The 11274-nt window shown below is 46.6% G+C and overlaps 2 pseudogenes; both read right to left on the minus strand.

The window, feature by feature from the left end:
- Positions 1-3838: 3838 nt before the first annotated feature.
- LOC139276580 (U2 spliceosomal RNA) lies at positions 3839-3996 on the minus strand (annotated as a pseudogene).
- Positions 3997-4076: 80 nt separating this feature from the next.
- LOC139276646 (U2 spliceosomal RNA) lies at positions 4077-4253 on the minus strand (annotated as a pseudogene).
- Between the last annotated feature and the right edge of the window lie 7021 nt (positions 4254-11274).

The raw sequence follows: 11274 nt of genomic DNA on the forward strand, positions 1-11274 counted from the left end.
ATACAGGTACTGTGGTATATAGCATGTGGATCTGGAACATGATCTCCCGCTGGATACGGAGACTGTGGGACAGTGAATGCGCGTCTGGAATATAATCTCCCTCTCGATAAAGGTACTTTTGGCCATTGAATGTGGGACCGGAATATATTCTCCCGTTGGTACAGAGAATGTGTGACACTGAATGTGGGTCCGGAATGTAATCACTCGCTGGATACAGCGACTGTGTGACAGTGAATGTGGGCCCGGAATATAATATCGCGCTGAATACAGGCATTCTGTGACACTGAATGTGGGTCCGGAATGTAATCAATCCCTGGATACAGGGATTGTGTGACAGTGAATGTGGGCCCGGAATATAAACTCCAGCTGGATACTGGGACTGTGGGACATTGAATGTGGGTCCGGAATATAATCTCCCGCTGCATACATGTACTGTGGGATATAGAATGTGGATCTGGAACATAACCTCCCGCTGGATGCAGGGACTGTGGGACATTGAATGTGGGTCCGGAATTTAACATCCCGCTGTATACAGGTACTGTGTGACATTGAATGCGGGTCTGCAATATAATCTCCCTCTGGATACAGGTACTGTGGGACAGTGAATGTGGGTCCGGAATATATTCCACCGCTGGATACAGGGACTGTGGGACGTTGATTCTGGGCACAGAATATAATCTCCCGCTGGATACAGGGACCGTGGGACATTGAAATGTGGGACCAGAATATAATCTTCCACTGGATACAGGACCTATGGGACACTGAATTTTGTTCCGGAATATAAACTACCTCCGGATACAGGGTCTGTGGAACAATGAATGTGGGTCCAGAATATAATATCCCGTTGGATACGGGGACTGTGGGACACTGAATGTGGGTCTGGAATACAATCTCCCGCTGGATACAGGGACTGTGGGAATTGAATGTGGGTCCGGAATTTAATCTCCTGCTGGATACAGGGACTGTGGGACATTGAATGTGGGCCCAGAATATAATCTCGCGATGGAAACAGGGACCGCAAGACATTGAATGTGGGTCCGGAATATAATCTCCCGCTGGATACAGAGCCTATGGGACATAGAATGTTGGTACAGTATGTAATAACCCGCTGGATACAGGGACTGTGTGACATTGAAAGTGGGTCCGGAATATAATCTCCTGCTTAATACAGGTACTGAGGAACATTGCATTTGGGTCCGGAATATAATCTCCTTCTGGATACAGGGACTGTGGGACATTGAATGTGGGCTTGGAATATAATCTCCTGCTTGATATTGAGACTATGGGACATTGAATGTGGGTCCGGAATATAATCTCCCGCTGCATACATGTACTGTGGGATATAGAATGTGGATCTGGAACATAACCTCCCGCTGGATGCAGGGACTGTGGGACATTGAATGTGGGTCCGGAATTTAACATCCCGCTGTATACAGGTACTGTGTGACATTGAATGCGGGTCTGCAATATAATCTCCCTCTGGATACAGGTACTGTGGGACAGTGAATGTGGGTCCGGAATATATTCCACCGCTGGATACAGGGACTGTGGGACGTTGATTCTGGGCACAGAATATAATCTCCCGCTGGATACAGGGACCGTGGGACATTGAAATGTGGGACCAGAATATAATCTTCCACTGGATACAGGGCCTATGGGACACTGAATTTTGTTCCGGAATATAAACTACCTCCGGATACAGGGTCTGTGGAACAATGAATGTGGGTCCAGAATATAATATCCCGTTGGATACGGGGACTGTGGGACATTGAATGTGGGTCTGGAATACAATCTCCCGCTGGATACAGGGACTGTGGGAATTGAATGTGGGTCCGGAATTTAATCTCCTGCTGGATACAGGGACTGTGGGACATTGAATGTGGGCCCAGAATATAATCTCCCGATGGAAACAGGGACCGCAAGACATTGAATGTGGGTCCGGAATATAATCTCCCGCTGGATACAGAGCCTATGGGACATAGAATGTTGGTACAGTATGTAATAACCCGCTGGATACAGGGACTGTGTGACATTGAAAGTGGGTCCGGAATATAATCTCCTGCTTAATACAGGTACTGAGGAACATTGCATTTGGGTCCGGAATATAATCTCCTTCTGGATACAGGGACTGTGGGACATTGAATGTGGGCTTGGAATATAATCTCCTGCTTGATATTGAGACTATGGGACATTGAATGTGGGCCCAGAATATAATCTCCCGCTGGATACCGGGACTGTGGGACATTGAATGCGGGTCTGGAATATAATCTACCGCTGAATAGAGGGACTGTGGAAAATTGAAAGCGGCTATGGAATATAATCTCCCTCTGGATACAGGTGCTGTGGGACATTGAATGTGGCTCCGGAATATATTCTCCCCTTGGATACAGGGAATGTAGGACTTTGAATGTTGGCCCGGAATGTAATCTGCCGCTGGAGACGAGGACTGTGGGACATTGAATGTTGGCCCGGAATATAATCTCCTGCTGGATACAGGAAATGTGTGACACTGAATGTGGGTCCGGCATATAATCACCCGCTGGATACAGGGACTGTATGAAAATGAATGTGGGCCCGGAATATAAACTCCCGCTGAATGCAGGGACTGTGGGACATTGAATGCGGGACCAGAATATAATCTCCCGCTGGATACAGGGACTATGGGACAGTGAATGTTGTTCCGGAATATAAGCTCCCTCTGGAGACAGAGTATGTGGAACAATGAATGTGGGTCCAGAATATAATCGCCCGTTGGATACAGGGACAGTGGGACATTGAATGTTGGTCTGGAATACAATCTCCCGCTGGATACAGGGACTGTGGGACAATTAATGCGGGTCCGGAATATCATCTCCCGCTGGATACAGAAACTGTGGGACATTGAATGTGGGTCCAGTATATAATCATTGGGATTGCGCCTTTGCAAGGTGGGTCTGGAACAAGATGCAGTGGTTGCTGTCGAGGTTCATCCCGAGCAGCTCTGTAACACAGGACTCTGGTGCAGTCGCCGCAAAGGCACGGTGGGGAAGAGCCATAGTTTAAAGCCCTTGCGCCACGATAAACCCACGGGCTGTAATCAGTATAAAACTCCCCTCGGGCTGTAGTTGTAAACTTTCAGTATTCATAAAGCATCGTGATCTGAAAAAAGCTACGTCGAGCCATGTGTAATGCAAGTTCTGTTTATTTATGTATGTTGCAAAGAAATGTAACTTTGCCTTCACCCATTCCATGTACCGTATAGTGCCACTAGTAAATATATTTCATGACTATATTAAAATGTATCATGGAGTGTACTGAAATGTACACCGAAATTAAAAGCAAGCAAATGAATTGAACAGAACTACCGTTGGCATGCAAATGTATTGCATGGAATTGCTGACCACATCCAAAAGTACTGAACTGTCTTCCAATGTATTGTGCACATTTTTGATATGACTAAAGTATATTTTGAAATTAAGAAAAAGACCTTGGAAGTGTGCAAGGAAGTGATGGGGCGTTGCAGGCTACAGGCAGTTTTTGTAACTCCCTCTGTTAGAATTGAAGTGGAACATGAGATTGATCAGCAAATGTTTCGTTTGCACTGCACCCATCATGAAATTCTCGTATTAATTATAAAACCAGGGGAAAGCACGAACGCAGTCCTCCACTACCACAAATTGTGCAGTCGAGTGGGAATCCCGCATTTGGGGGCATCGCAGGCATCAGCACTCCCAAAGTGCAATAGATTAGAGTCTTCCTGGGAATATCTTTTTTTATATCCAATTTCTTTCCAGATCAACTCTAACGCCGAAGATCACTTTGCGCCAATATATTTGATCTGAGCCAAAATTCCGAGAGACGAAGTTGCAGCGTTCCTGTCTACACTGCAATACCAGGACGGTGCATAAGAGCGGACGTGGCAAGCCCCTGTTCCAGCTCCCTGTCCAAAAAACAATTTACTATCAGGTCACCATCGGAGATATTAAACTGAGAAGAACAGATTTTTAAAAAAAGAATGCAATTTCGTTCCAGATCAACTCTAACGCCAAAGATCACTTTGCGCCAATGTGATGATCTTTGGTCGTAAGGCCGAGAGGCGAAGTTGCACCGTTCCTGGAAATATTTCAATACGAGGTCGATGCATGGAGTGGACGGGGCATGCCCCTGATCCAGCTCCCTGTCCAAAAATCAATTCAATATCATGTACCCATAGGGGATATTAAACTGATAAGAACAAATACTACACTTGATCTCAGCCAAAAGGCCGAGAATATTCCTGGGAATATCACCGTTTTGATCATGGTTACTCCCCTGCCAGAAAGTATGGTTTATTTTCGCACACACTGCCTCCCAACCTCATCCGCTGCCTCTTAAAGTCTCATGTAATCAACTATAAAAATTACAATGTCCCTTTTCACAAAGTACAGCTGCCTTGACTTGTCCATTCTGCTTAAATATTGCAATGTACAATGAAATATCATTTGTGAAAACACTGCAGGAACACAGACGATCCCGTCTTTATTTGCATATTGACCTTGAAAGGAAATCAAAGTCCCTTCAGCAACATGCCTTCAGGCAAGGGAAATTTTTCCGCAATTAAATTGCGATGTCCATTTATTGCATGTGATGTAAATTTTTGTCAAAACTTCATGTGAAAAATAATTCAGAATCTGACGTGTTTAAAACAGCAATGTTCAAGTTTTGCACAGGGAAATAGCAAGAGGGAGTTGTTAGCTTCTGGGCGGGAGTCTTCGTCCCAACAACAACAACAACAACTAGTATTTCTATAGCGCCTTTAACGCAGTGAAACGTCCCAAGGCATTTTCCACGACTAACACCTGTGACAATCAAACCCTGTGGTGGAATCATTTCACCACTTTCCCATAACTCATCTCACTCTATTTTCTTTTATTTAACTGGGGCTCTAATTTTTTGTATAACCGCGAATAGCGAGCGAGCTTTCAGCTGCCTTGGCCCAAAACACTGGAATTCATTCCAAAAACCTCTGCTTTTTTAAAATGCTCTTTGAAACCTTCCTCCTTGATCAAACTTTATGTCACCTGTCCTCATATCTCCTTATGAGGCTCGGTGTCAAATGTTGTTTGATAACACTCCTTTGAAGTGCCTTGGAATGTTTTACTCCGTTAAAGACGCTATAAACATTACACATTGATAAGAAAATAAAGATAAACTTTTTCCAGTGTACGATGTTCATTAACCAGGGGACAGAGATTGAAGAAAATTTGCCAAAGAACGAGAGACAACAGGAGGATGTCCGCACGCCACCCGCTGACCTTAAGCGACTTAAGATAAAACAACATTATGCAGCAAATTGTTGTGAGCTGTGCGAAAAAGTGGTGGAAGTAAATTGAATAGTAACGTTGAAAAGTTAATTTGGATAATACTTGAAGGAAAAATACACATCACTAAATAGTGAAAAGAGTTGACCGCATGCTCTGGCCCAGCATGTAACCATTCATATTAAAAACTGGAAACCAGGAATCTCTGTCACTTACTTTGTAATCTTTTTATGAATTGCAAAGTCTGCATGGCAGCCCTACAGTGTCCTGGTCAATATTAACTTCTCAATCAACATGATAAGAACAGATTATCTGGTCATTATCACATTGCTGTTTGTGGGAGTTTGCTGTGTGCAAATTGGCCGCCTTGTTTCCCACATTACAACAGTGACTTCACTCCAAAAGTACTTTATTGGCTAAAAATCGCGTTGATACATCTGGTGATCATGAACGTCGCTATATAAATGCCAGTATTTTTTTCTTACAACGTACCAAGAGTAGAAGACACTTTTCTCCACTAGGTTAAAATGTATGTTCCGACAAGCGACTGTGACTTTAACTGCAAAATGTCCGGACACATCATCTCGAGCTGTGCAATTTCATAGAATCATAGAAAAATTACGACACAAGTGGCCATTCGGCCAATCGGGTATGCGCCGATCGAAAAAGTGCTTCTCAGCCTAATCCCACCTCAAAGTTGATAAGCTCCCTGTTGCAGTGGAGCTGAACTACAGAACCAGCGAGAAGCTGTTCAATCGTCGCCATCTCCAGGCCAGGTCCAAGACTACCCTAAACCTCTGTCATCGAGCTGCAGTACGTAGACGACGCTTGCATCTGTGCAAACACAGAGGCTGAACTCCAGGACAGAGTCGACGTATTTACTGAGGCGTATGAAAGCATGGGTCTTGTGCTTACCATTAGTGGGACAAAGGTCCTCCAACAGCCTGTCCTCACAGCAAGGCACTGCGCGCCCAGACATCAAGATCCGTGCCGCAGCCCTGGACAACGTGGCTGAACAGTCCAATACGAGAGTGACAGATCCTGTTCTAGGTGGGACAGACTTTCGGCCAAGGGAAGGAGTGGGTTGGGCTGGTATGCCGCGCGCTCCTTCACTCTCTGCGCTTAACCATTCACGGTCTTTGCCTTGAGACTCGAAGAGCTCAACACCACCCCAGATGCATTTTCTCCACTTCGGGCAATGTTTGCGCTGGGTCTCCGAGATATCGGTGGTGATGCTGCGCTTTACCACGGAGGCTTTGAGGGTGTCCTTGTAAAGTTTCTGCTGCCCAACTTAGGCCCATTTACCATGAAGGAGCTCCGCATAAAGGATTTGCTTCGGGAGTCTCGTATCTGGCATGCGAACAATGTGGTCTGCCCAGCGAAGCTGATCGAGTGTGGTCAATGCTTCAATACTGGGGATGTTAGCCTGGACGGATGTTGGTGCGCCTGTCCTCCCAAGGGAATTGCAGGTTCTTGTAGCGACATCGTTGGTGATATATCTCCAGCGACTTGAGCTGCCTTCATTCCATCGTCCATGCCTCAGATCCATACAGGACGGCGGGTATTACTACAGCCCTGCAGAGCATGAGCTTGGTGTCAGATTTGAGGGACTGGTCTTCAAACACTCTTTACCTCAGACGGACGAAGACTACGCTGGCGCACTGGAGGCGTTGTTGAATCTCCGCATCAATGTCTGCTTTTGCTGGTCAGAGGCTCGCGAGATATGGGAAATGGTCCACGATGTCGCGTGCCACGCCGTGATTCTAGATGATTGGAGGGCAGTACTGTGCGTCGGGGATAGGCTGGTGGGCGACCTTTGTTTTATGGATGTTAATCGTAAGGCCCATGTTTTCATATGCCAAAGTGAATACATTGACTATATCCTGGAGTGTAGCCTAAGAATGTGCTCAAACGCAGGCATCGTCCATGCACTGCAGCTCAACGACATTTGTCAATAACATCTTTGAAATGTGTATCACCGGCATCATGGTACAAAGAGTGGAACTGTCCCTTTAATTGTGCTAGGTTACCGGACTTCATTAAGAAGGCATTGCAATCATCATCCAAATCCGATTTGCTGCTCGGCATCACGTGTTGCTCCCTCAACGCTATCCTTTTCTCCTCAGACTCTGCCACGGATGCAGTGAAATTAGATTCTGCATCGATTTTCTTCGTCCAGATTCCCACCAGTGGAGCCTGGAAGGTGAGGTCGTGTCGCTTGGGCGGGTAATCTCGCCGATGGGTTGAGTGGTCTCTGTCGTCTCCACGCAGTCGAGTTGAGCGGCTGAGTTCTCAGGTGCTGTGCTGGATCCAAATTCGGGGCCGCGTGGAATGTCGATCGCCAGGGCATGAAAGTTTTCCCAGCTCCTACCGATTTGTTTCATCCATCTTCTTCCAAGCGGCATTGGACCATCACGAGCAATAATGCACAAAAATATGTTGTGCATCGCACCGTCACAGGGTACCTGGACTTCCACGCTGCCAATGACTGGGATGGTGTCGTTTGTCTAGGTGAGCAGCTTCACTTGGATCGGGATCATTTTAGGTCGTTCGATTGGATTGTCCCAGAGTTTCTCAAAGGCTGCCTGATTCATCAGCGACTGGATCGCACCTGTGTTCACCTTTTTTTTCAAATATACTTTATTCATACAAACTTTTCACGATAAATGAAAAAATAGCTCAGTCCCTTGCGCTCACAATTCCATACAATTCGTTTGGATGCTGACAGCAAGCAGTTCCACACAATACACGAGCGTGCATTTCATTTCAAAATACAGTTTGGTACAATCTGTAAATCACGTCACATGTAGGACTGTGAAAATAAGGGCGATAATGCAAATAATGGAGCAGTTGAGAACAGGTTTACATTACATTCCAGGATACATTTCAATACCGGTCACGAATCAAATTACATGTCGCACTATGCAGATGAAAGCAGTATATGGAACGGATAAGAATACATTTGTAGTTCTTTACAATTTACTAAACAGTGCAGAGAATTTCATTACAGATGGCACAACACAGGAGTTTTACAATACATAGTGCTCTATGGATAGAAGCAGATTAACAAGTATAGACCGATCCTTTATTCCCTTCACCGTTAATCCAGATTACCTGAAGGTGTTGGGGATTTGTTTCATAGTGGATGTGGCATGTGCCAAAAACTGGGAAGAGTGTATCGCCAAAGTGAAGCAAATACTGGGATGGTGGAAGCTGTGCTTCCTCTTCATGGCAGGAAAGAACATGGTCATCAGGAGTGAGGTGCTCTCCGGGTTGCTACACGTGGCACAGGTTTGGCCCATTTCTCGCTCCTGTGCCGCAGCAATCACCTGGGCCATCTTCCACTTTGTCTGGAGGTCCAAAATGGACCGTGTCCGCAGAGACACAATGTACAAATCTCTGGAGAGTGGAGAAAAGGATATTCTGAACGTGGCCATCATCCTGATGGCCACTTTTGTGTGCTGCTGCATCAAGCTGCGCACAGACACCCGGTACGCAAACACCAAGTGTCATTACATGCTGAGGTTCTACCTGTACTCGGTGTTGCGAAGGATGGGCCTGGCCATACTGGCGTGAAACGGCCCCACCAGCTGGACCATACCTGTCCACCTGTCCTTCGTGGAAAAGTTTTTCACAAAGAACCCGTTTGACCACAAAGCCATAAAACAATGGTCAGCACGTAAGGTCCTGGACATCCTACGAAAGAATGAGAGGGTGGAGCCTGTCGGCTGGTTCCCTGAGCAGACTGTCGAACTAGTTCGGCAGAATGTCTCATCGCCAGAGCTTTCACACAAGCACCAAGATGTAGCTTGGTTGGTGGTGAGGAGGGCCCTACCCGTCAGAGCATTGATGCACAGCCGACGTCTTAGCAGCACGGCACGGTGCCCCTGAGTCGGCTGCGGGGCGGACGAGACTGTCACCCACCTCCTTCAAGATTGCGCCTTTGCAAGGCAGGTCTGGAAAGAGATGCAGTGGTTGCTGTCGAAGTTCATCCCGAGCTGCTCCGTAACATAGGACTCTACGGGTTGTTCCCAGGGACACATACCGAGACAGACATCACCTGTTGTTGGAGGGCCATCAACTCGGTAAAATACTCACTTTGGTCTTGCCGAAACTTGCTGGTCTTTCAGAACAAGGAGATGTCCACGTCTGCGTGTTGCAGACTGGCGCAATCCAAGTTCCAGGACTACGGGCTGAGGGACGCACTAAATATTCGTGAGGCCGGCGAAAAGGCAGGGTGGGGAATAGCCACAGTTTAAAGCCTTTCTGCCACGGTAAACCCAGGGGATGGAATCAGTATAAAACTCCCCTCGGGCTGCAATGGTAAACCTTTTATATCATAAAGCACCACGACCTGCAAACACCGAAGTAGTGCCATGTATAATGCAAGTTCTGTTGCGTAATTCATGTTGGAAACAAATGTAACTGTATCTTCAATGTGCACTGTATAGTGACACATGTATTGTGACTTGATGAACGTACCACTATGTATACTGGATTGTATGAATCTTACCATGAAATGTAAGGTAAAGAAATGTATTCAACGCAACTGCGGTCAGCATCCAAATGTAATGCATGGAATTGCTGACCGCATCCAAATGCACTGAACTGTTTTCGAGTGTATTGTGCAAATCTTTATATGAATAAAGTGTATATCTAACTTTAAAAAAAAGTACAACCCGAGTGGTTGGCAGTCGGCTAGTAGGAGGCAGAAGATGAACGTTAAATTGTTGACTGCGGATCACGTTGAGGAACTCAAGAGGATTACAAAGGTTGGAGAATGGTAAAACACCTCTGCGATTCCCCGATGCACTGGTGAGAAACAATCAAGACGAACATCAAAAAGTTCTTCATCCTCACAGGTGTTCAGGAGGTGAGAGGGAGACAGAGGGAATTGTCCCAACTCTCGAAGTGTATACAAAACCTGCTCCTGCTGCATTCGATGAGGGTCGATGTCGCAGAGGAATTCGAAGAGGTGAAGGACAAGCAATCCTCAATCTTTACATCGCTGGCCTCCAAAATCATCTTCCGCACCAGAATCTACTCCGTCGAGCAGGATGAGATGTGTTCGTGTTTCGTCTTCCAACAAGTACACAGGTGGTGCTCTGTGATCACAAGTATAAAGGAAGAATACGGTTCCGTGACATCTTCACACCGTGACATGCTGAGGATGAGCAAATCCTTCCATACCAGGCTGTATGACGTCAAGCCAATAGATCGCGCGGCCTCCCAGTCTTAGACGACAGCGAGCAGGAGAGTCTGGACCACCCGCTAACACTGGACGAGCTGACAAAGGCCGTCGGGTCCTTCGAGACGAATAAAACTCGCGGAAGCAACGGCTTACTGGTCGAGTTCTATTAGGTTCTGTGGGACCGGATGGGCCCAGACCTGCTGTAAGAGTACAAGGGTATGCTTCTGGCCGGCAGCATGTCAGAATCGATGAGGAAAGTCATCATCACCCTCATCTACAAGCAGAAGGGGGAGAGGGAGGAAATCAAAACCTGGCGGCCCATTTCCCTGCTAATTTGGACTACAAGAGCCTGTCAAAGTTCATCGCCAACAGGGTCAAGTCTGCTCTTAAGTTGCGATTCACCTGGACCGGACCTGCGCTGTGCCCCGCAGGAACATTTCTGATAGCCTAGCACTACTCAGGGATACGATCGCCTACTTGCATGACAGGAGGGTGGACACCTGCTTAATCAGATTAAACCAGGAGAAGGCCTTTGACAGGATATCGCATATGTACCTGATGGACCTGCTCTTCAAAATGGGATTTGTGATCATATCCGCAATTCGATCCAACTGCTCTACATAGACATCAGTAGCGCAGTTCTAATCAACGGATGGGAAATTGAATGCTTTCCAATCAGATCTGGAGTCAGGCACGGCTGTCCTCTCTCCTCTGTCTTGTTTGTGTGCCGTGTCGAACCCTTTGCCTCGTCCATCAGGAGTGATGCGGGCATTGGAGGTGTGATGATCCCTGGCAGTGGAGGCG

This window comes from Pristiophorus japonicus, chromosome 11 (genome assembly GCF_044704955.1).
Source record: "Pristiophorus japonicus isolate sPriJap1 chromosome 11, sPriJap1.hap1, whole genome shotgun sequence".
Lineage (NCBI taxonomy): Eukaryota > Metazoa > Chordata > Chondrichthyes > Pristiophoridae > Pristiophorus > Pristiophorus japonicus.